Source organism: Musca autumnalis, unplaced genomic scaffold (genome assembly GCF_047663935.1).
Source record: "Musca autumnalis isolate F117 unplaced genomic scaffold, ASM4766393v1 scaffold_2, whole genome shotgun sequence".
NCBI lineage: Eukaryota > Metazoa > Arthropoda > Insecta > Diptera > Muscidae > Musca > Musca autumnalis.
In genome coordinates, this window is record NW_027411755.1 from 88,260,275 (window position 1) to 88,284,648 (window position 24,374).

At 35.3% G+C, this 24,374-nt stretch overlaps 1 protein-coding gene across 2 annotated transcripts in view; it reads left to right on the forward strand.

Moving 5' to 3' along the window:
- The window catches only part of Nlg2 (Neuroligin 2), a 652,897-nt gene that overhangs the window by 389,559 nt on the left and 238,964 nt on the right, over nucleotides 1–24,374 (forward strand). Inside the window, exon 5 of one of the 2 annotated variants that reach the window (XM_073968161.1) lies at nucleotides 15,370–15,414. The exons of the other annotated variant lie outside the window; for it this stretch is intronic. The gene's annotated coding sequence lies outside the window, so the exon portion shown is untranslated. The remainder of the gene's footprint in view (nucleotides 1–15,369; nucleotides 15,415–24,374) is intronic. 2 annotated transcript variants of the gene reach the window in all.

The window sequence follows — 24,374 nt, forward strand, 5'->3', positions numbered from 1 at the left end:
CATCATCCGCATACATAGCAATTTGACTGTTAGATATTTGATTGGGAAGATCGTTCGAGTATAATGAAAAAAGGAGTGGGCCAATAATAGATCCCTGTGGAACTCCTTTGGATAATATTAGTGGATTTGATATTGTATTTCCAACATACACCGACTGTAAACGATTTCTTAAGTAGGAAGCTATTAGATCTATAGCTGTGTTTGTGAAATTAAAAAAAGTTTTGAGCTTCATACATAGGTTAGTGTGATCAACGGAGTCAAATGCCTTAGAATGATCAAGAAGAACTAGCAGACCAACATTATTGACATCGATTTCAGTTCTAATTGATTCTGCAACTTCAACTAAAGCACTCACACAACTATGATCTGCTCGGAAACCGGATTGCCTATCAGATAGCAAGGAATTATTGTGAATGTATTCGGATATTTGTTTATGTATAATTTTCTCGAAGACTTTGGACAGATAGCATAAAATTGAAATCGGACGATATTCATGAGCAGATTTAGGAATTGGAATTATTTTAGAATGTTTCCAAATAGTTGGATACGTACTGGAGGTTAGGATTGCATTGAATAAATGTGTAAAATATGGAAGGAGGTAAGGAAGAGTTAATTTAATAAATTTTGGGTCAATATTATCAAGACCAACAGCATTTGACTTTACGGACATGAAACTTTGTAAGACCTCATCCAGCGATACACATCTAAACTCAAAAATTCCATAAGATTGCATATTGCCTGTTGGGCCATTATTGCTTTCATAGAAGGTATGATCTGCACTGATAGTTGGTATATTGACAAAAGATTCGTTTAACGCATTAATGTCCCCGTGGTATTGTGTAGTGGGCTTAGACTTTGATCCTCCAATTTCCCTTATGAGCTTCCATTTGCTTTTCGAGTCTAATGCGGAGCTGAATTTAGATGAATAATATTGCACTTTTGAAGCATTTATAAGTTTATTAACATTATTTCTTGCTACGCGAAAAACTTCATGAAGTTCTGGAGTTTTAAAGCGTTTCCACCTATTGTATGCCAAATCTCTATTTCTAATAAGAGTTTTAATGTTGGTGTTAAACCAGGGTTTACTGTTTGGTCTATGTAATTTCTCTTTTATAGGTACTATAGTATCGTAAATATGTAAGATGTTATCCTGAAGAAAACTCAACTTCTCATCAATGGTAACGAGGTTATATATTTCCTGCCAATTTACTAAGTTAATCTGATTATCTAGATACGAAAGATTTATTCTTTTGTAATCACGATATGAAAACGTTTCCACTTGCTCTGATATGACAAAATTGTATGTTAGATAGATCAGATCATGTTTCGAAAAGCATGATGCAGATAGTTGATCATATAGCATTATGTTTGATGTATTATTTACGAAGAACAAATCTAAAAGAGTGTTAACAGTAGGAGTAAAATGTGTAGGGTTACAATTATTTGCGGTGTAGAGCCCCAGAGTTAACATATTGTCAGTTAAATGTGAATCTAACAGAATATTCGAATTGAAATCTCCGGCTATGATAACATCATTATATCCCAATGTTATGTCCTCTAAAATGTTGGTTATTTGATTTAAATCTATTGTATTGTTGGGCCTATAAAAACATCCAATTAGAATCTTTTTAGAGTTAGATAGGAGTTCAACGAACACATATTCGATCTGATCTCCAAGATTAGATTTTCTAAGGAATTTTACATTTAAGGTATTCTTAGCATAAATGGCAACACCACCTCCACGACGTTCCCTATCAGATCTGAAAACGTTATAACCGTCTAGATTAATCAAGTTATTGGGTATAGACGAACTTAGCCAAGTTTCTGATATGCATATCAAATCAACATTCGAGTCCTCAAAAATATATTTGAACTCATCGACTTTGTTCATTAAGCTTTGTGAATTTATATGGCAAATTTTCAAGCCTTTTTTTTGATTTACTAAAATTCGTAGTAAATCCCGAGTTACGTCTTTGGAATCTCGACTAACACTAGTCCTTTGTGTCATTGAGATTAATCAATAGGTTCAAAATTATGACATCAGCAATGCGTTTTACAAAAAAGGTCCCTGTTAGAATTGAAGAAAAGGTATAAATAACATTTTTAAAGTATAAATTTTTGAAAAAAAGATTTGAGATATTCTTTGAGACATTTTCACTGGTGTTGTATATTGTACGTCTGCCTTTGAGTATTAGAATTTGGGCTAGGGACTTCCAGATTCCGAAACTCATCGATAACCTTTTGATGAAAAACGCATATTGGATCATTACTGTCAACGCGTTTAATATAGACAAGGCCCCGAAAAGTATATGCAGCCTTGACAATTCCTTTCTTTTTGAGGTGGACCGCTTCTTGGAAGAATTGGTAATTAGTATTAGAGAGGTTTTCGTGTATATAATATTGTGAAGAAGAACTAAATCCTATTGAACTCAATATAAGTTTGTTGTTGTGTATCTTTTTGTATGCAGAAACAGACTTTAAAAAGAAGTTCTTATCGTACGGCGACATGAATTTGATTATAATGACACCATCTGGCGAATTAACCTTTTTCGTATTATTTTTGTTTTGGAGACGATGTATAGCTTTAATGCGAGGTTCTACTATATTCATAGAACTGCATATACTGGAAAAAAGATTGAACAAGTTTTCATCATTATGGAAAGCCACACCATTAACCCTTATTTCACATGCTACATATGCATTTTCTTGTCTCAGGAGTTGTATGCGAAGATCATCCACTTCAGACTTGGTTTGATGTAAATCATCAACAACTTTTTCGAGGTAAGATACACGTGTGTGAATATCATCCAAATTGTTTTTTAGCTCCGATAATTTTTGCTCAATCCCGGCAATAATACGGTTTTCAGTCTCCACCAGCATCCCTTTAAATTCGCATACCAATTTATCGCTTAGCTTTGTAATGCGGTTATCAAGTATCTGCATCATTCTGAGGGGAGAGTCTGACATTCTGGGAGTTTTCGCAGCGTTTCCGAAAGTGCGTTGCACAAAACTCTCACGATCACGTTTAGGTGCCCTTAAGTTATATGACAAATGATCATCATCAGTCATGATGTTTTCTTGTGTAATATCACATACATTTGCTTCCATAATTTTAAATAGTTTTTGTAACTGTTTTAAAGGGTGGTTCGTAAAAAATTAAGACTTGTTTTAAAAAACTGAGTAAGCCAGTTGAGGTTCGAGTCACGGCTAATATGAGAAGTTTGTAGGGAACTTTTAGGCGTTATGTTCTTAGCTTTAATTGAATGCTAATGTTATTGATTTTTCAAAAAGCTCTAAATTTATGTTAACACAGCAGATAAGCAAATAAAGTTTTGTTTTTTATTAGGAACGATTTTTAGTTGATATGCTCTTTGTTATTGACACTTGTCATCCACTCTCACCAAAAACAAAAATTTCTCAGTTATTGCGTTTACAATGAGAATTGTTGTTGTTATGATTCTTGCAATCTGTTTGTATGGTTTTTATGCAGATTTTTCATTTAAATTTGTTATACTTTAACACCTTGCCACAAAGTTCTGTGATTGGTTTTAGACACAGGGTGTATTATTTAATATATTTAACTGCAAAAGTTTACGTTTGAATGTTTATTAATACCGTAAAAACGTTTGTTTTTAAGAGCTTAAAGAAACGCGTCCACGCGTGTTGTACAATGTCCAGTACAATGTCCAAATTTTGATTTTTTTTTAATTGTCAGCAATTGTCAGTTTGTAGGCGATAGAGGTTGTTGAGAGGCAAAGGATTGCCATATACCTCACCTCTCTCTCCATCGAACTGACAATTGCCGCAAGGAAAATTGCCTAATGTAAATATAGACATTCTTTCCTTATTGATCAATTAACATATTCCTACGAAACACGTATGAGGCTTGTCTGTAGGATGTCTATCTAAGATATATAGACCCCATAAAACGATACCCCCAGAATTTTATATTTTCAACGATTTAATGTAATTATAAGGCCGAAAGGACTGACGTTTGGTATTTAGTTTTAAAAACTTTCCCTCAGAAACTTGTCAGTGCATGTCCACGTTTTGATATAGCACCCATAGAACTGTGAAAAAACAGATTTTCAGATTTTCAGTTTTTTAGTCATTATCACACTGAAATGGCTGAAAATTGGTGTTTAGTCTTCTTTGAGGCTGCAAATCTTTATCCCAGAAATAGGTCCGCGTTCTGATATAGCCCCTATAGAAGGGTACCGCCTGATTTTCGTTGTTTTCAGTGTTTAAGACCTATTATCCTACAGCCATATGTAAAATTCCGTATACAGTCTTCGTTTCCCTATTTCAGTATTTTGAAGTTCTCAGCCACATTATTCAACCGAAATAGCTGTAACTTTGTGTTTCGGATTCTCACTGGTATAAAGCCCTGTTTAAAAGAATTGATATTCATCAGTAAGCATATTCCACTTCTCCTAGGAATAGGCCTTGGCCTGTCGGAAGAGCTTAGTACTTTTATAAACGATAACAAACTATATTTTCAGTTTTACTGCAATACAACTAATGGTAGACGAAATAAAAAGTTCGGACCGGCCGTTCTTCCTGTTCTTGCGATAACTTTCTTTCTCTCTCTCTCTCTCCCTCTCTCTCTCTCTCTCTCTCCCTCTCACTCTTCAACCTACTGATTGCATATCAGCCTTAATGCCGCATTCTTCTTTTCCGTAACAGCACGACACTGCTTTGTATAATGAGAGTAAATGGGTAAGTTGCCCCCCGTCGAGACATGGGCTCAGATAAATAAGGCTGATGTTGAAGAATTTTGCTTTTATCCGAATTGAAGCTTGTCTTCAGCCAAAGGGGTGAAACTCAAGACCAGATGTTTTAACCTCCGGCTCACCGAAGTAGTCAGAAGGCTGCTGATGCTGTTTTTTTTCGTTTTCTATAGGAGTGGGTTACTAACCCGGTACTTAAGGCAAGAACAAAATTCTCTTGTTCCAAAATAAAATTGTTCAAAGAAAGATACAGTGTTTCTCTCAAAGAACCATAAATTTAAAAATGTGTGTTTAAGCCTCACCTATCTCAGACATTAGCAACTAAAAATACAAAGGGCATCCGTTTGTGGAGATTATAAAACCTCTCTTTTGTCATGTATTTACAGATACATTTTTTCTTATTAAACAATTACATACATTTATTATTAATACTTCCGAATATATTCATAAATTGAAAGCATTTTCGTTACTATGTACCTCAAATTCATATATTATTGATGTGCTAATATAATGAATTACTTTTCTTTCAATTAGTAAAATTATTTATTTTTTACATTTTCGATAACCAAATACTTTAAATGTGAAGAAAACAAAAAATTGAATTCCTAAATAATCAAATACATATCTTTTTGAATTGACATTACGAAATACATTTTCTTTTACACACATATTCACTTTCAATTTGGTTTATCCTTTGTTTCTTCATTTGTTCCACCCACCACTCATGGGAAACACTTGACCGTTTGTAGTTAGTTGTGACCTTGCAACTTGGCTACTTGTCCATCCTGCATTGGGATATGATTCGCCACTAATGGAGTTTGATTACACACTACTCATTCAGAGATTGTATTTTCTTCCTTTGGACCAGAGATATGGTGGTAACGGTCAATGCATACAAGTATCATTTATCATTTTCAACATCGTTCATTTTCTTGGAATGATGCCAGCAATTATCCTTATACATTGGCCAACAATGATTTGAAGACACCTTTAGTCTTCGGACTGGATTCCATACATTGGATAGCATGGCAGTCATGATGGTACCTGAAAAGTACATTAATGAACTGATGGAAACTAGATACCTAGTGGTCAGAAGAACTCCTTTAATAAGGTTAGCAAATATTACTCTTAATGTAGTACTTTAGTTAACGAGAGAACGAATGATGATCATCATCACAACCGTCATTACCAATTCTACACTGTACACATCTATATTTGCCTTTAAATCTGTCGTTCTTTTTCATTTCATTTTCTGTTGTTTTTTATGACACTCTTTTTTATTCTCAACTGTTTGAATTTCTCTACAGCTGAACAGACGAACACTTTTGAACAATACTACCCAAACAAACCGACCAAAACTTTTTCACTCTTCAGTGCACAAACACAATTCAAAATAGAACGGCAAACATAAGTCCCAACGAGAAAAAAAGAGCTCAAGCGCAGAAAATATAGAACCGTATCATTGGCACTGGTCTACCTACAAAAAGAAGACATCATCACTACTTGTGTTATATGAAAGTCGTACTCATGCGCTAACACCATGCAACAGACATTTGGTCGCCATAACAAAAATTAATTGCGAATAAATGTTTTTTTTTTGCTTCTATACGAAAAAAGTTAATGCTGGATCACCGGGTTCCATTTTTGGCTATAAATGAAATTACGTTATACATACATACATATGTACGTACATTACAAATTCCATCATAACATTTGTTTCGTGAGTGTGGGTGTCATTTCTTTCTTGGAAATATGAAAATTAGTTTAGATATTTATATCGTCTGCTCCGTCGGAAAAGGTCGTAAGTCCACTTTTTTTGGAAATCGCGTTTTTGTTACAGGATGATAGTACAAGTCAAAACACGTCGTATGATACAAAGAAAATGGTAGTATGTCGCGTTTTTCTATATGTTTTGCTCTTGTCGGAAAAGGTCGTAAGTCCACAAAACGTACAAATTTGAGTACGAAAAGGTCGTAAGTCCACAGGAAAATGTATACTTTAAAATAATACTACAGCTAATGTAGTTCAGATATAATGTTTAACGTCATCCATGGTTGGGGTACAATGTAAAGAACTTGCCTACACCTTTGGATGATAATCGGATGATATTTGGCGGAGCCTGTGGACCAAACTTTTGAATAAAAATGTGATCATTTCTATATTGCAACGAAAATTTACATTTGAAATCTATTTTCCCCTATAAGCGAACTGATTATGAAAGATGGACTTTTGGCCTTTTCTTTGATACAAGTTGGGATGCTGTATGTGTTCAAATACCTCATATATTGAAAAATTTGTAAAAAAATCAAAATTTTTACTCTTTTTACTGTCGTATGTCTTACTTAACTTTATCAACTGGTAATTTGTGGTTTCTCTAGGGACATTTATTCACATAACGAGATTAGTAGGTATTCTGAATTCATTGAAGTAATACCTTCTAACGGACGGGTAAGTGCAATGTTTATATTATTAAATGATTCTAAAATAATAATTGAATGATGATTTTTGCTAACAAAGAGCAGTATGAATTTGGAATGGAATTAGACGATGGTGTCATGGGTCTAGCCCCCTATGGTTTTCACGGTGATTCTGAAAGCTATGATGATAAACTTCCTAAACGCAGGAAGACGTTACATGCTGAAGATTCTACATGGTTTGCAGACAAAAACAAAAGATGCAGTGAGTTGGGGCAGAAATACTTGGGAAGACAAAAAAGGACACTATTTGGGACTACAATGTAGCTAAGAAACCACGTACATTAACGGAATTAATCATGAAATTTAATTGAAGGAGAAGGTCGTAAGGCAAAAATACAAGGTCGTAAGTACAACGTGTCATGTTTTATATTAAATATTAGCCGAACCGGTCCACGTTGCTGGCCCTTGAAACAGTTTATGTTACCTTTTCTTATGTCAATTAAATTTTTTTGCATCGCAAATTAGTTGGGATATTCAAGTGAATATTAATAACAAGAACGTCGTTAAATTCGGCCAGGCCGAACTTGTTATACCCTCCACCATGAGTTGTTTTGAATTTTACTTCAATTAGTTTTCTTTCGTTTATGAAGTAGATTAAATACCAAATTTCAGCAATTTCGGTAAAACAATGTGGCTAACCTTCAAAATACCGAAATTTGGGAGGCACCGTTCTATGGGGCTATATGAAGGCGTGGACCTATATAGACAAATTTATGGGAGAAAGTTTTATACCCGAAACGAAGAATAAATACCAAATTTAAGCCATTTCGGCGGAATATTGAGGCCACACCTTCAAAATACCGGAAATCGGGAGGTACCGTTCTATGGGGGCTATATGAAGACGTCAATACCAAACATCCTAGAAGTAATAGAAACTTCTATACCAAATCACGAAGATCTATCTTAGAAATTGCGAGCTGTATCTTAATTTCAAAAGACGGACAGACGGTCATGGTTTTACCGAATTAGAATTTTACTCTGGTCGGGTCTTATTGCTAAAATATGTACCCAGGATTGGGAAAACGGAATCGTTCGTACGTTTTGTATATATAGCGCATTTAAAAAATAGGGCACAGGTGTAACCCGCCTCTCCGAAATTCAACAAAATATATAGCCTACTTCCACCAAGGGACATCCCTGTGCTAATCTGAAAATTACATGGAATAAGTTCTTAGGGTCGGAGATTCAAAACCGTTGCCTCGCAAATAAAATTTTCTGACCGATACTTCATAACTTTTGCTAAAAAGCGATTTTTAAAAAATAGGGCCTGCCCCCGCCCCCTCCGAGATTCAAAAACTATAAAGCCTATTTTCACCTCGGTTGTTCCTTGTATATTCTCTGAAATTTTCAAAAAAAATCGGTTCAGCCGTTTTTGAGTCTATGCGGAACATACACACATTGTCTTTTATATATAAGATTTCACACAAAAGTTTTGGTCCATTAAACCCGCTAATAATTATCTCCTCACCATGTTAAATTGCAAGCTTATTCTTTGTCTTAAACTCAAATCATTCTTAAAATTTCGCTCCGATCGGCATATTACTGCGATCTACAAGACAGCTACAAAGTCGGGTAAAAATTGTGGGTTTGGTCCATTTCACACCTCTTGATCATAAGCAACATCTAATGGTGTCACTTCTGGTCGGAACCCGAACTCTCCACAAAATTTCGTGACGATCGGTCCAAAATTGAGGCCTGGAACTTTATTACAATTGTTAGTGGTTGGTCGTAAGTCCAAAGACATCCAATTATCTCCCAAACGCGACGGAATTTTATCAAACAAAGTACAGGTATTTAAGCGGAGTAAATAAACGAAAAATACTGCCTTTACCGCCATAATAAAATCTTTAATACAGACAGCGCTGGAATGTTTTTTCTTTCTCCTGAAACATTTTTTGAGAGGGACTTACGACCTTTTCCGACGGAGCAGACGATATTATTTTTTTTTTTTTTTCTGAGAGTCCCTATATTTTAAAGATTTTTAGATAATATACATATGTTTGTTTGTCTAAGAAATTTGTACCACCTAGAAATATTATTCCGAGTCTCAACCTAATCTATTATTTTTTTAATATATATTTTAAATATAGACTTGGACAAAGAACTACCTGCTGCTTTATCGATTTATTTTATTATTTTTGAATGAAAAGGTACAAAAGTTATTAAATTTAATTAAAAATTATATATTGCTAAATTCATATTGTTATTATTTAATATAAATCGTAAAATAAGAAGCAATAATTGACGATTTAGTGGTCGATAACCCTTATCATCGGTAGTAGTTTCTTTCTTTCCCCAATATTACATCGAAAAGGCTAAAGTCTTCTTTGGGCCTAATTTTTCCCTCAGAAATTTGTCAGTACTGGTCCACATTTTGGATTACCCCCATATAACATTACCGCTCAATTTTTGGGTTATCCCTAGTTGTGAAGACCTAGAAAATACTCATTTTTCATGACTTTTTCAAAGAAACCACCAATATTTGTTAAAAATACTGCATAGTTTTGTGCGTTTAACTGTGCCAACGACGTTTTTAAGAACCTATTAATCTTTACTTTAAGCGAAACAGAATTTTAAAAAATCTATTAAAAAATCGAGAACTGTCAAAAACAAAATTTAGATTTCAACGAAAAAAAATTTACCTTTCGCGCAAAATGTTAAAAAAATGGGTCTCACTTAACGCCAAGATTTTTATGTATTTAATAAGCTCACTAAAATATATGAAGATCGGTCCATTCGTTTTCGAGCTATCATTGGCACCGACATCAAAAATGCCATTTTGAGAAAAACGAGTTTTAAGTTGCGGTTTTACACATAAAACACAGGCACAGTGGAAAAAAGTGTCACAAATTTTCATTGCAAAATCCGAACTACAATAAATAATTTCTTATAAGAAATATTTTTAACTTCATATCCACCGTAGTGCAATGCACACCCGCCTTGCACGCAGAAGGTCGTGGGTTCGATTCCCCGGCCAGGCAACATCAAAATTTTCAACGGTGGCAAAATACCCCTCAGTAATGTTGGCGACATTTCCTAAGTATTTCACCCATGTAAAACTTCTCTATAAAGTGGTGTTGTAAGACACGCCGTTCGGACTCGGCGATAAACATAGGTCCAATATCATTGAGCTAATATGAATGGGAAGAACAGACAAGGGAGACTTATCTCATATGAATATAAGTCTCCCTTGTCCCGTCTGGGATGTTTGTGGAACAATGATAGGAAGACTGCATGCGACGATCGCAAATTTAGCTCAAAATATACTATCGAAACCACTCTAAAAATTGTCAACCACTTTGGTTGATGCAAAACTAATTATTTCAAATGTAGTTAGAATCTGAGGACACTTTAGATCAATACTCCAATGGACAAAATTTGAACTTTTGTGAGTAAAATATACAAAAAATGTCTAATAATTTATCATATCGGGTAAATTTCCCCCAGAAATTTGTCAGTACAGGTTCACGTTCGGATTTTTCAGGAAATTGAGTGATTAGTCTCCTGTGGGGCTATAATAACTATTCCTCACAATTTGTCAGAAAATTTCAACGTTCCATTTCATTGAATAGGACATTTCAAATTTTTATACCCTCAGCATTTATGCTAACGAGGGTATATGGTAAAAACCAAAAATGTTTTACAATCGATGAATCCGAGTTTCACCCATTCAGAATTCGCGATCTATAAACATATTCCATATAGTATGATTAAAATTCTTTAAAATGAATGTCGACCATTAAAATTAATTTTCGTGGAAGCTGTGTTGCCATCAATGTAGAAAAATGGCTAAAAATGGGTTGAAGCCAAGAAGTATTTTAATGTTCTCTTCCGATTTCTAGCTTAACCCTATTGACCTATGCCCAAAGAAAGAATGACAGAATACTTGGCAACATGATACTAGTGCATGATTTTTTGATATATCCACTGTATCCACCTAAAATGTATGCTGACATTTTGAAGCCGGAATTTCGGCGTTTTTTGATTTTTTTAATAATCCGGACGCGCAACAAGATAATGTTCCAAACTCATAATAGGATTATAGAACTCGTGATTCTACGTCGTTTAATGTATATCTCATGAGTGTGCTCCTTACAGTATCCTAGTAATTGGAGTCTAAAGCCTAAAATATGATGCGTCAACTTTCTTTAAAAACCTATTTTTTTGGGGTTTAAAATTTACATGTGTCATTCAATTTCCTTTGAACCCCGCTTGAATTTAGTTTTTTTTACGCGACGGATCTAATGAGTCCTTCCGCTGTCGAATCTATACACTTAAACCGCGGATATAGGTACCCTGAAAATAGGAAAATCAGCAAAAATATATTTAGACAAATCCGCGTACTAAACCGCGATTTTCTTTAAGAATTTTTACATAAATGGAAAACGTGTGTCATTAATTACAGAGATACGCGAGTAATAAAGGTCTTTTACGCAAAGTAGAATGTGGAGGCACATCCGCGGTTCTTAAAGAATCTATTTGATATAGGTGTATATTAACGTATTTTTGATGGGCGGTAATGAAACCGGATGCGCATCAAAATCGTATGCACATTGCGCGACTTTTACCCACTTTAAGGTTTTTGGCATTGTGAGATGCAACTGACGGCACACAATGGCCGCTGCGTGAAAAATCGAAATATGCATAAACATTGAACGAGTCTGATTCGCTGTATCCAAAAACGGATGCGCATCAACTGATTTTAACTAATTCGCTAATTACAGGCTTTTTAATTTTCATATTTTTTGAATGATTGTAATTTCAATATTACTTTTAATTTCCTATCCTTGTAAGTTATCACAGTAAGCAACTAAGCTTTTGCGATGGTAAGCCACATAGTTGGAGAACTCCCAAATATTTTTTTCTAATTTTTCAAATCAAACCAAAAAATATATTTGCAACAATATTGTCTAACAATATGTTTTTCTCTTTTGTTGTTGCTATAATATGCAATTTATGTATCCAATCTCTATATTTTTTTTTTTCATATTTTTCTACGCATTGCACAGTGGTCCCAAATCGAAATTTTCTGGCCAAAACTATTTCAACGTCCATTTTGTATTGAAATTAATTATTATTTATAATAAATGTGTACAAACAGCAATTCTTACGTTTTATCAACCAAAATGACCAAAAACTGCCAAAATTTGTTGAACAGGGTGGTCCAGTTGTGTGGGGTCTAAACCAAAACGTTGACCTATGTTAATAATTTTTGGTACGAAGGATTCATATCTTCCAAGAGTTCAAAATACCAAATTTCAGGCGAATCAGTCATAAAGTGTCGCTAAAATCCACAAAATATCTAAAATCGGACGGTACTTTTATGTGGGGGCTATGACAAAAAATGAACCTATTTTCAAAAAATTATACATACTTGTTTTCTACACTCTGAAACCCTTAAATACGAATTTTAAGGAAAATCGGTTGATAGATGTGGGTATTACCGTTGTGGCAAATTTGAGCACGGTTTGACTTCAGAATTTATTAGTACAGACCCCCTGCTATCTTTCAAATTTGGAGGTGGACATATTTGGAATTTTTTTTTAAAGTTTAAGTATATTAAAGAAATATTTGTAAAAAAAAATTTTTAATATATATAAAAACATATTATTACGCTAATTTTACAAATTGCATTGTTCTTTTTGTAAATATTATAAAAGTACTTATTAGCAGCTTCCCGATTCATAATAACTTTGGTCTCACTTCTGTATATTTATGCAGCGACGCAATACAACAAAAATTGTATATTTTACAGCACAAAGACTGTTTTATTTTTACATAAAAAAGTGTCAACTTTGGTACTGCGCCAATCAACGGATACTAACGTTATTTACAAAAACTAATTATTTTCAGATGACTTGAAGCGTTTTTTTATTATTCTGTGCAAAAAAAATTAAAATTTCGAAACTTCAAAAATAGGGGTTTGGCCAAAAATTTTCGGATTGAAACCTATGTGCATTGTCTAGATTCCGCAGATATGTTTTAATTTATGTTTTGGGGGTTTGTACGGATTCTGAGACAGGATAATTTGGATTAACTTCAATACTTGTTTATTATTTGTTGATTTTCCGCAAAAATAATAATACATTTAGTAAATATTTAAACTCTACGAATAGATATAGAATGCTCACAACAACAAATGTCTTATTTTGTTTATGTTTTAAATATTTTTTCCTTATATGAGAATAAAAATCGCTATAACTTTTGCGCGCATCGGCCAATTTTGTGAACGCGAACAAATTTGAAACCAAAATTGTAGATGTGCTCGCAAATATTTTTTTAAATTTTTTTCAAATGGAATTTCAAAGGAATTTTGGTTTTTACCATATACACTTTCATACGGGCAAAATGAGCCTCATCGAAATAATGGTTTTAGACCCCAAGTATGTTTGGACGAAATGTGTTTCAGACAATTTGGAGTTGATTTAGCCATGTCCGTCCGTCTGTCTGTCAGTCTGTCTGGCTGGCGCATGATAACTCTCGAACGGATCAACCGATTCGGTCCAAAAATTTGGCTTTCGTAATATTTTGTTTAGGTTCGAAGATGAGTTATATCGGTCCACTCCTTCTGGCACCTCCCCCACAAAAGTTCGAAAATGTTCGGAAAATTTGTGCGCACGATAACTCTTGAAGTGAGTATCCGATTTGGTGCATATTTTGCTCATCGTGAAATTTCTACCAGACCTAGATGAGGTTCCAATACGGCCTCAATCAGTCCACTCTTTCGGGTACCTCCCCCACAAAATTTCGTATAAGTTCACTTTAAGACCTGCGAAGTACTTAGATTTTTGTTGCAGCAACTTGCATTCGCTACCTCAACTATGACGGTAAAAGATTTTTTCAGTGGCAAGTTGTAAAAAACCCTAAATACCTTCGATTTGCCGTAACTGAAAGTTTCAATTCACATAGGCTGAGCGTATATCTCTGTCGGCAAGCCGACTGATACTTTTTTACTTGTTTTTAACTTGCTTTGGTGTTTGTTTAGTTCAAATCTAGTAACTCATTTTGCACACAGTTGCAGTTGACCAATCGAACTAAAACTTTTCACACTTTTCAGATTTGGATGGCAATAAATGAATATGAAACCAAAACCAATATGGGTCCATTTTTCTTATAGCCCCTATATAGCGGTACCACCCGATTTTGGTTCAAATCTAGTAACTCATTTTCCACACAGTTGCAGTTGACCAATGGCATTTGGGGTTCCCAATGGTACAGAAACTTCCCCACCAAAAATGTTGGACATAGGTCAAGGTGTTGGTATAGCCTCCATAGCACCCGATTTCAGACATTTTAAGGATTTCATCTACATTTTCGGCCTGAATTGACTATAATTTTGTTATGAGGTACTCAGTAGTCAAAAAATATAATTACTGAAAAGTTAAAAATAAAAAAATAATTAAAAAAATTAAGTTACAGTGTTTTATTTATAAATGTACTTAAAACTAAAAAATAATTTTTCATGGTGGAATTTCTCAAATGAGACACTTGCATTTTAATTAAAAATTGTGACAATATTAAACGGCAAGCATTTTATTTGAGAAAAATTGAACACCATGTACGAAATGCGCCATATACGAATGCGCATCAAATGTGTGTGTGTGTGTGTTATAAAAGGATAAACCTTGGCTTTGACTATGTTAAATTTCACTGTGCAACAAGGTTTTTGTGCGGTGGAAATTTCTTTTGGAGATGAAATCCCTTAGTGAGTATATTAAGAAACCAAAAAGAAATTTTCGCCATTGAACAAGTTTCTGAGTTATGACTTAATGAATTTTTTGATTGTCTCCCTATTTATACCCTACACCACACCGTGGTAAGGGGTATTATGTCTTTGTGCGTTTGTATGTAACATATCAAAGAAAGCGAGATAGCCCCATAGTTCCTTTTAGGGATATACGTAACATTACTTTCTGAGTCCATTTAGGCATTTCCGTCCGTCTGCCCATGTATTTTTGTAATAAAAGAACATGTCACATTATTCAAACAAAAATTCTGATGGGCCAACCGTATCGAAAGTCATTTAATGCTAGGCATTCCGTTTCTTCTAAAAGTGTTTTCTGAATAAGCAATTGTTATTTTACACCTAAACACTTTTATTTATAACTCCAACAACAACAAATGTATACAAAATATTAACATATTTTATATTTTAATTTTAGGTAAGTGTCCTAACTAATGGCTCGTAATGAGTGATCTTGGATATGGTAAATATGAAAATAAGATTATTTTTGATGTTATTGATAGAACACGTTTTTTAATTAAATATTTTATCATTCTTACGAAAATATGAAACCATAATGGAATTAGTATTTTTATGGGTCACTGTAACTGTCAGAAAATTAAAATATATGGGTGTCAAGGCGTTTTGCATGTCGTATTTCTCTATTTTTGGTAAAACAAAGAAAAAGAATGAAAGATTGTGTTCCCGATTGTTTCTTTTCATTATTTTTTCATTACTCCATTTCGTACAAGTCTCCATAGCTTGTGATCGGAAGGGATGATAGCTTTTGCCCCATTTTATTTAGTTTCTTATTCTTACACACTTTAATAGTTTACAGAGACATTCATTCGGATCGGTTAGTTGTCTTTATGCATTGCCAGCTTGTTGGCCTGCAGCCATTACACCCATTTGTTTACTTTTTTGATTTTTTCATTTCCCTCCTTCGAATGAAGTGAAAACATTTGCACATACATATTCGCGGAAATTTTTTAATTTTTTGTGGAAATCGTAAATGTGCAACACTTGGAGTAGAAAAAAGTTTCCTCTTTTTGTTCTCTTCTGTTTCATTTACTATCTGCATTTTTCTTGCTTCCCCTGATGCTTTAACGAATGCTGTTAAAAGTTTTGCTTGTTTAAGTGAAAAATCCCAAAAAGTTTGTTACTCCTGCAACACCATTTAGATTTGCATTATGGACTTTGAACTACTTGAAGTTATGAAGTTATATAAGTTGACAAAACCGAGGAGGATGTTGCGTACCGGGAAATTATAGATCCTGCTGGTACAGTAGCTGTTGAATATAAAAATTAAAAACACAGTCTCCAAATTAAGTATTTGCAAGGTGTGAATAATTGAAATTGAACAACATTTTGTAGAAACATTCGACAAGTTTAAGAAATTTTTTCTATTACTAGCTACAGTTAATCTCTTAATATACAATGTTGTCTTAGATAACACTGTGCAACACTGAAAATGCAAACAACTTCTAATGGGAATTTTCTGAACGTACATACTGAGGCTACAAAAATCCTAATTGGGTTTCGTGTTTTAGATCGGGTTTGGATTTTATATCCTCATCTAAACCTGGCTAAAACGACACTTTTTCCACTTATCGGGGCTTTTTCTCAGAAACTAAAAAGAATTTTACTTCGCGGTCTTCAGCAACAATATAGCCCTAAAGTATAAGAACTTACGAGTCAAACGGAAGAACTAGGAAAAACTGCATCTAGCCCATCAAAATCAGTGAAATATATCGAAGTTTACATAATTTCTAGAATAATGGTCAGTAGCAGCTAAGATATTGGAAGTTGCACCAAGTAACCTTTCGCAAAAATGTTCCAAACAATGTGCTCAGCAATTCTTCAGGACACTTGAAACTATAAAATACTTATTTCATGTTGTTTAGGCTGTATTTCATATCATACCTTTTACAAGACATATTTCAAACATTGTTCATACAGGCTATTTATTTTCATATTTGGAATTTCAATGCATTTCTCATATATTTACCAAATTTCCTCTGAAAAATGTACCCTTAACTAATAAAAATCTGGATGTGACCCAAAATTAATGTAAAAAATCATAATTTGAGCCTTATATATATATAGCGGAGTGAGTTGCAATTGTTTTGTCTTGCTGAAATATGAGATATTTCTTTTAAGTGCGCTATTAAAAGTGGAACACCGTTATGAAGTACAAAAACTAATTGTGCTAGAAATAGCGTGATAGAGGCATTTAACAAGAGTGGAATGTTCTGAAGAGTTGTGAACAGCATTCCAGCGGATATTTGTTTCAAAGAAAAATTAGCGAGAAATGTTACAGTTTTTGAGATATGGTACGAAATACACGAAATAAAGAAATTTTTAGATATACTATCCATTTTGAGGCAACAAATGCAGTTTTTCGAGGTGAATTTTTCTCCAAATATTTTCTTCATGCTCTTATATACATGTCAGAGGTTAAAACAAGATTTGAATTGGTTTCAGAAATCTTGCCTCGATTTGCTCTAAAAGGTCAATATTTAGCCATGTTTAGCTGAGGCCATAAAATCTAAACCCGATATAACACCACAAAACCAAAATAGGGTTTTCTCGATTTGGTCTGTTCTTTCATAAAATCCACAGTAGAAGTTGTTTGCACAAAATTAAATTGAATATTTTGCTCAGTGTAATACATCTTTTTTAATCTTACTTACTTACTTAGCTGGCCCATTACAGAACATTTGTTCTATATGCCGAACTAAGAAAAGATCTCCAATTCTCTCTATTTGTTGCTTCGCACTCTGGAATACCGCGCCTTTTCATCTCTTCATCCACTTGTTTGCGCCATTTATTCCTTGGCCTGCCAATTCTGCGTGCACCGCCAAGCGGTTTGTATTTATACGCCTTTTTAGCGAGTTCATCTTCGCCATTCTTATGATATGGCCTAGCCAATGAATCGCTGCATCTCGATACGTTTAACAATATTGATGTCGTTGTATAGCAGATACAGCTCGTGTTTTATGAGACGTCGATATTCACCGTCAACTCAGATTGGTCCGTAGATCTTTCGAAGAATTTTTCTCTCAAACACACTAAGCCCTGCCATGTCTGCTTGCGCAAGTACCCAGGCTTCGGAGCCATACATCAGCACGGGTAGTATCAGTGTTTTGTAGAGCGTTATTTTTGTTCGACGAGATGTGGCTTTGCTTTTAGACTGCTTACTTAAACCAAAGTACCATATGTTGGCCAACACAATTCTTCTTTTTATTTCACAACTGATGTCGTTTGTTGTGTTTACGGAGGTGCCGAGGTAGACGAGGTCTTTTACTACCTCAAAATTAGAGGAACCAACTTCCACAGTTGGTCCGAGCTCAATGGACGCATTGCGCGTCGACACCATCAACTTGGTCTTCTCACCGTTTACCGCCAGACCCACTTTAGCAGATTCTCCTTAGACCTTCATAAAGGTATCAGTTACTTCTTTTACTGATCGTCCCATGATGTCTAAATCATCAGCATAAGCAAGTGTCATGTGGCTATTGGTGTAGATTGTGCCACTTCTTTTGACGTTTGCCTCTCGTATAACCTTTTCCAGTAGGATGTTGAACAGATCACACGAAAGGCTGTCTCCTTGTCTGAAACCTCTTTTGGTACAAAACTCGTCGGAGAGGTTCTTTCCTATTTTAACTGAGGATCTCGTGTCAGTTAAAGTCATTTTACAAAGCCGGATGAGCTTTGCGGGGATACCAAATTCAGACATGGCTTGGAATACTTTGAACGCAGCGGGCTGTCGATGGCTGCTTTATAATCGACAAAAAGGTGGTAGGTGTCGATCTGCATCTCTTGGGTCTTCTCCAGGATTTGCCGCAGGGTAAATATCTGGTCAATGGTGGACTTTCCAGGTCTAAAGCCGCATTGGTATGGTCCAATTATCTCGTTGACCATTGGCTTTAGTCGTTCGCACAATATCCCTGACACGATCTTGCAGGCAATAGGGAGTAGACTTATGCCCCTATAATTAGAGCATACAGTCTTATATCCTTTCTTGTGGAAGGGGCACAGGATACTCAGGTTCCAATCGTCGGGTACTCGTTCTTCCTGCCAGATGGTGCTAACTAGCTGATGAATACACCTTATCAGCGTGTCGCCTCCGGGTTTGAATAGCTCGGCTGGTAACCCATCAGCTCCTGCTGCCTTATTATTCTTCAGCCGATTTATAGCTATCTTTACCTCATCTTGGCTGGGCGGTATACATTCAATACCATCTTCTGGATTGGGTCTGTGCTATCTTCGCCGTCTTCGCTGCTATTGGATACCAACAGATTTGAAAAATTTTCTTTCCATATCCTGAGTACACTATCTGTATCAGTTACCAAATTACCTTGCTGGTCTCTACAGGAGGATGTGCCTGTACCAAAGCCATCAGTTTGATGCTTGACTCTTTGGTAGAATTTTCGGACTTCATTCTGGTTCCTGCACATCTCGATTTTTTTACACTCCCGCTTTTCCATCTCCCTCGTTTTCCTGCGGAAAAGACGTTTCTCCTCTCTCCTTTTCTACCGATATCTCTCTTGTGCACTACGCGTTGCTACGGATTGTAAAGTAGCCCTATATGCCGCATATTTCTCTTCGGTAGCAGCATGACACTCCTGATCATACCATGGATTCCTTAGTGGAGGTTTCTGGTATCCAAGTATGGATTTTTGTAATCTAAAATTTGAAATATGTCTGGGATATATTTTTGGTAAGTGTTTAAAATTTTCAAATTTCATACGCCCCAAATTTCCTATAAGAGACACACACATATTTTAGTACGCATCACTGATTCAATTTAAAAAAAAAAAAAACAAATGTGACAATATTAGGTGGCCTAAAATTTATGTTTGTTTTATGGTTATTTTGCAGGCCTTTTCAAATTTGTTGTTTTTGGAAACAAAAAACTTTTTAAGCGCCTGAATGTAACCAGTTGGAAAATATTTGCTTATGAAAAAAGAAAAAGATATATTCTGGCATAACTGTTTATTTGGATTCAACCGCCTTAGCAACACTTTTTGTTGATTTTTTTTTAAGAAAAACTGACTTTTGCCAAAAATTTGTGTCAGTTTTGGGGTTGAGTAATCCCAGTTCTTTTTCGTAGTATAAGGGTATCGGTGTAAATTACCAAAGTTGATGTTAGTGTTGGTCACAAAGTAGCACGCACCCACACGCACACATGTGCCCGGAAAAGTTTCATTTTCCATGTAAACTTTCAGAATACTGCTGAATGCGAATGAAAAAACTTAACTTGAAGAGCCTTTTTACAAAAAATGTGTGTATTGAACTGTGCACACACATAAGACAATTGTTTTTTTTTCAGTTTTCTTTTCAATTCGGATTTACCATGAAGTTTATAAGTTTTTTTTTACTCATTTTTCATAGTTAGCTTTTCGTTATCAGATATTGAAACAGGGGTGGTAAAAACGGAGTCATCGTCATCATCAGCGTTTCAAAAGTTTTTGCTTTCTTTTTTCTTATCTCTGAAAGTTTTGTCCGATTTAATTTTTTAAATTGGTAATTAAAACAAGTGTAATTAATGACAGTTGTTTTATTCCGACTTGCAGGTTTGTGTAATTTCACAGTCATAATTTAAATTGCAAAAATTTACATTTACCTTCTACCGCCTCACCCATATGAATTAAATTGAAAAGGAAAACAAGAATTATTTAATGAGTTTTAGATTCTGAATTATATTTATTAGGGTGTGATATATTCATGAATGACATTTATTTACATAGATAGGGTATGATTATACGTACAGGAATTCTAATTTAGTTAAAACATTCAGAGGACCTTGGAAGTGCGAAAAAGTGTAAAACTGCAAAAACAAACAAAAAATAGATAAAACCATGACATCAAATGCAGAAAGTCTGCCAAGGCTACACAGTGGTATCCTAAATGATCTTTCTTAGCCAGAAACTACCATTGTGTTCCACATTTTGTTCGATGTGCTTTCTCGATGTAAATATAACGAAACTTGTCGATGTAGTTAGTAGCTCATTGTTGGCCGACAACTTCATCATTCATTCAGTCGATTGATTTAGAGCTTCATCGGTCTAGTTCATCTGCTAATTTGTTTCCCATTATATTACTATGACCAGGAACCCAGCAAGGTTTAACGCATGATATACGCAATTCATGCAGATATTTCCAGCAATTTCCAGCTCGAAAAGTTATGGTCCAGGACTTGCGAGATTTGAAGGCCGCTATACTCACCGCTCCAGTAAGGTTACCTTCAAATCTTTTCACAAATTCTGTGTAGCACCTATCATTTATCTTAAATAATCTTGAACCCATCTGTACAGACTGTCCAAAGGAAATTTACATTCAGGCCAAGTATTTCTACATGGAAAAAATACGGATACTGAGTCAAACCTGAATGAGATGGGCATATAATCGCTTACGCAATAACTGCCAATTAATTCAAGCCGCCTATCAATTAACTTTAAGTCTATTTCATGTCCAAAGACCATTGCATGTAAGACTTGGGGTCTCACTCCCCAACTTTTTACAGTTGAGTACGTGCAGGACTAGAGTGCAAGTAAGTTCTTTCTTCTCGATATTACTTACCTAATTCGTTGGCCCTCTTCTGAACTTTTGCCGAACATAAGCCGAACTAAGAAAATATTTGGTGCTTTACTTGCCCAATTTGGAATACCGTTTTTTAGATCTCGTCTTCTCCTTGTTTACTCCATTGAAGCCTTGGCCTTCCAGTTCTGCATGTGCCGCCGTGCGTCGCGTATTTATACGCCTTTTTAGCGGTTTCATCATCGCTCATTCTTATGACATGGCCTAGCCAACTCAATCGTTATATCTCGATATGTTTAACTATACTAATATCGTTATATAGCTGGTACAGCTCGTGTATCATACGACGCCGATATTCACATTCAACGCATATTGGCCAGTCTATATTTCGAAGACTTTTTCTCTCAATGTTTTGTATATGTTATTGTTGTTTGACGAGATGTGGCTTTGTTTCTTAAACTGCTTACTTAAGCCAAAGTAACATCTGTTGGCCAATACTATTCTTCTTCGCATTTAAGAACTCATGTTGTTTGTTGTGTTTATGGTGGTGCCGAGGTAACGAAGTCTTTAACTACCTCAAAATAATAGATGCCAACTTCAACAGCAGTAAAAGGCGACAAGACGAAGACCAAGTCTTTTCGCCGTTTACTGCCAGAGACCCTCCTTGTGTGAAACCTCTCTTGTTACTAAGTTATTTGGAAAGTGAAATCCGAAAAAAAGATAGAAACTGGCGATTTGCATCTCTTGGGTCTTTTACTGAAAATTGTCGCAAAGTAAATATCTGGTCAAGGGTGGATTATATAGAGAGCTGACGTATGCTTATATAGATGTGCACACAGTCACATTTTCTTTCTTGTGGACGGAACGCATGATGCTCAGCTTCCAATCGTGTTCTGGGAATGGATCTGTTGTATCTTCATAGTCTTCGCTAGTTTTTAATACCAACAGTTCGAAAAGTGCTCTTTCCATTTACTGAAAATTGTCGCAAAGTAAATATCTGGTCAAGGGTGGATTATATAGAGAGCAGACTTATGCTCATATAGTTGTGCACACAGTCACATTTTCTTTCTTGTGGACGGAACGCATGATGCTCAGCTTCCAATCGTGTTCTGGGAATGGATCTGTTGTATCTTCATAGTCTTCGCTAGTTTTGAATGCCAACAGTTCGAAAAGTGCTCTTTTCATATCATGAACGCACTGTCTGTATTAGTTACAAAATTGCCTTGCTGGTCTTTATAGGAGGACGTGCCTATACCAAAGCTATCAGATTGATGTTTTACTCTTTGGTAGAATTTTCGGACTTCATTCTGACTCCTGTACATCTGGATTTTTCACACTCCCGCCTTTCCATTTCTCTCTTTTTCCTGCGAAAAAGACGTATCTCCTATCTGCTTTTCTTCCGATGCCTCTCTCGTACTGATTGTAGAAGTAACCCTATTTGCCACATTTTTCTCTTCGGTAGCCGCGCGATTCTCCTGTTCATACCATAGATTCTTTGGCGGAGGTCTCTGCTATCCAGGTATGGATTTAGCACCGATTTGCATGGAGTGGGTAATAGTTTGCCACTGTGCTGATATGTTATCGGTACGAGGGGTGCTTTGATTAAGCAATTTAACCAGTTGAGTTGAATATGCTGTGGCTTTAATCGGGTACATACCTTTGCTGCAACAAGGTGGTGGTCCAAGAATATCTTTGCTCCTCGGAACGATTATACATCCAACACGCTCGATAAATGTCTTGCATCTATCAAAACACGATTAATTGGGGTTCTTTTTTTTTTGATCTGGTGACAGCTATGTGCCCTCCTGAATGTCGTGATACGTAAATCTGGTATTGTTAACTACCATGTTCTTGATGCTGCGAAGTCTATCATCCTCATTCCATTGCCAGATGTTTCACTGTTGAGACTGAATTTCACGACTGTTGGGCCAAAGATATTCTCCCTTCCAATTTTGACATTAAAATCGCCTAGAATAATTCTAATGTCATGGACAGGGCAACGGTCATATGTTTCTTCTAGGCGCTCGTAAAATATGTATATCTTTGGTCTGTTCTGATGTTGAAAAATTGTGCTTTTATCCGAATTATGCCAAGTCTTTAATTCACTGGGATGAAGCTGGAGATCAGATTTTTTTGTTCGAGAGAATTGTCAGGAGTACAGCTGCAGCTGCTTTGCAATGATTCCGATTTATCTACACATCTTCCTTCCTATTGGTGCTTTGGAGAGATTCTAATATCCTTTTTACTTGTGATTACCATCCAAGTAGCTGGACTATCTATGATTTCCGACCTTCACCACCAGACCTAAAATTAAAAAAAAAATTAAAATAATAAAACTGGGGTTTTTTCTCCTCAACATCATTAAATATTCTCATGTAGTTCACATTATCCACCCTAATATATTGGCATAAATCTCAAAAATTACTTGCATTGTGAGTGAAATAAATTGTGGACGTGGAGAGAAGTGAAATGTAGAAACTTTCAAGTTGTTGATTAATCACATTCTGCACAACTCTAGATAAATTGTGGCAATAATGTTGTCGTCAACGCTCGTTTTACTATTGTTTTTGTTTGTCATCGTTGTTGATGGTATGCTTGTTGTAGAAGTTGCTGCATTTAATCACTGAAGGCTGGTCCACATAATAAAGTACAACCACAGTCAATGTGCGTTGCATAATCCAACTCACTTATATGGGGATGTGTGTATGTGTTTCTGTGTAAGTTGCAAGGACGAAAATGCAACAAGTTGTTTGCCGACTGGAATATAAATGTGTGTGCGGATAAATTTTGGTTTCTGTGTGGTTGCCACATAATGGAGAATAGAATATTATATAACGCACACACGCACACACAAATATATAAAATCAAAATGAGCAACAACATCAGACAGCTTCATGTAAT